The sequence below is a fragment of the Cyprinodon tularosa genome, unplaced genomic scaffold, assembly GCF_016077235.1.
Source record: "Cyprinodon tularosa strain WSP-4 unplaced genomic scaffold, ASM1607723v1 ctg319, whole genome shotgun sequence".
Lineage (NCBI taxonomy): Eukaryota > Metazoa > Chordata > Actinopteri > Cyprinodontiformes > Cyprinodontidae > Cyprinodon > Cyprinodon tularosa.
Window position 1 is genome coordinate 58,602 of NW_024039029.1, and position 2,366 is coordinate 60,967.

The 2,366-nt window shown below is 42.0% G+C and overlaps 1 pseudogene; it reads right to left on the reverse strand.

Moving 5' to 3' along the window:
- Nucleotides 1-353: 353 nt before the first annotated feature.
- Nucleotides 354-1,341, reverse strand: LOC119788514 (annotated as a pseudogene).
- Between the last annotated feature and the right edge of the window lie 1,025 nt (nt 1,342-2,366).

Consider the following 2,366-nt stretch of genomic DNA (forward strand, 5'->3'; position numbering starts at 1 on the left):
CAGAGCGGGTCAGGGTAAGTAATCATAAATACAGGAATGCTAGTAAACTTCTCACAACTGACTTGAAAATAATATGATACTGATGACTGGTCTGAAGGCCAGACATCAGCGCCAAGATTGTGTCATGAAGTTTATATTCTTTTATTGTGCAGAAACATTATTTATTTAAGTTTAAAACCTGGAATGTAACCTACTTGGTTCGCTGTATTCTTATACATTGCCTTGTTTCCTATTTTGTTCTGTATCAAGGATCCCCAATGTCATGGATCTCAATGGTAGTTTGGGAGTTCTGATGGGTCGTTTACTCCCTTTTCAGTGTGGTTTCGGTCACATGCCACCTTTTGAAGTGTGAGTCATATGATGGCAGGTAAGAGCTGAATCCTCTGGGTATTGTTCCTAAAGTGCTTTTTAAGTGAGGAAAGGTTATGTCTTAGACTGCCTACTCTGTTGAGAGATGGTTTTCCCAAGTTAACAAAGATGGCTTCCTTAACCACTCTCTCAAACGATATGTCTTCCTTGGCCAGAATATGGACGTTGCTGTCCTCAATGAATGTCCTTTAGCCTTCAGGTGTAGGTGAACATCTGAGTCCAGTCCTGAGAAGTTGGCCCTCCTGTGTTGAGCCATGCGCCTGTGTAGTGGTTGCTTGGTCTCTCCAATGTACAGGTCTGTGTACTCTTCACTACAATGAACAGCATAAACCAAGTTGTCGGTCTTGTTTCTAGGTGTCTAGTCTTTGGGGTGAACCAGTTTTTGTCCCAGGGTGTTTCCGAGTTTGAAGTCAACAGGGATCCGCTGCTGGTTGAAAATCCTCTCCAGTAACATATGGGACATATGGGATGACAATATTCCTTTTTCTGTTTTCTTCCTTCTCAACAGACCTCTTCTTGTTGGTTTTAAAAAAAAGCCCATCTGGGATGATCACAGTTCTTTAAGGCTGTTCTGCTATGTCCCTCATCTTCCATCTCTTTGTGGTGGAAATGGTTTCTGCTTGTGTTTGATGGGCTCTGATGATGCCTGGTTTTTGTTCCAGTTGCCGGTGTAAGTCAAACGGAGGTACTGATGGGTGTGTGTCGGTTTCCTGTAGACTTCTATGTTGAATTGTCCGTGTTCCATAATGTGAACCATGCAGTTCAGGAAGGCAAGGGTGTTGTTTTTCTCATCTTCCCAGGTGATCTTAATGTTTCTGCCTAATGTGTTATGTGGTCTGTGAATGTGTTGATTGTGTCACTGAGGAGGGCTTTAACGTTGGCGTGGTAGGTGGTTTTGTTAAGTAAACCAGAGCATCTAACTTTGTTCGCTGGTAGAATGATGAGGCCCTCGTCTCTTTGGAGGGCTGGCATAGCTCTCCTTTCCAGAATGGTCAGGTTTGAGGGGGAGCCTTGCTGAGTGCTGCAGTGACCTTCAGCCTAAGTTTTTTAGCTTCTGTGGAGGTCAGTTTATTGTTTCTGATGGCTTTCTCCGTGGCTGTGATGAGGTCCACTGTGGGAACCTGTGCAGGGGAAACTGCAAAGTTCAGGCCTTTGGCTAAGACCTCCTTTTCCAGCTGGGTGAGGTTCCTGTGGAAAAAAACTTCAAGCTTGACTATGACCTGGATGACTGAGAATCTTCACAGTTATGTTTTCTGAGTTATGAAGCAATGAAATGAATAAACCTTTTATAACAATATATATTTGGTTTCTTTGCTTTCAGTGGATACATGGAATAACTTTTAAATGATAAGATCTGATGTTTAGCAAAGATCTTCTCCTGTTACTTCCTGTCAGGTAATGGTATATAACATTTGAAACAATGTGTTTCATTCTCCCACCCATTTGCTTTTGTTACTTCCTCCATATGTCTCTATATTTCTTTTACACGTCCCATAGTTACTGTGAGCTCTAAAAAGAAAAACTTACAAAATTAGGTCAGAAACATTTATAATTTTGATATAGAAATGCATTAGAACCCAGATAATCTCACTCCAACATTTCTGTTTGGCTCAAAAAACTTGTGTGCTTCGCTTTATTTCCCCTTGTTTCGAACAGACTCGTGGATACAGTAACTTTAATCAGGGAGAAGCAGGCAGCGTGCTCCGGATAATGAAGTCCCGAAGGACACACAATAAGAAACTCTTGAATTGATGCTTGTCGTGATGCTTTTGTCTCCAGCAGAGTTTTGCTTGTGAGCAGAGTGACAGTAATACAGTCCTGCCACTTCTTGAATAGAGGTTGGAGGACATCTTACTGTCACTCCCACAAATTGGTGTAGGAGTGACAGTTGGTTGTCCTCCAGCCTCCCCTCATAAACATCACTAAAACTGAATAGCATGTAATTAAAGGCAGTAATAGTACAGTGCATTAAAAAAAGTGTCCCTCCCCTTTCTACA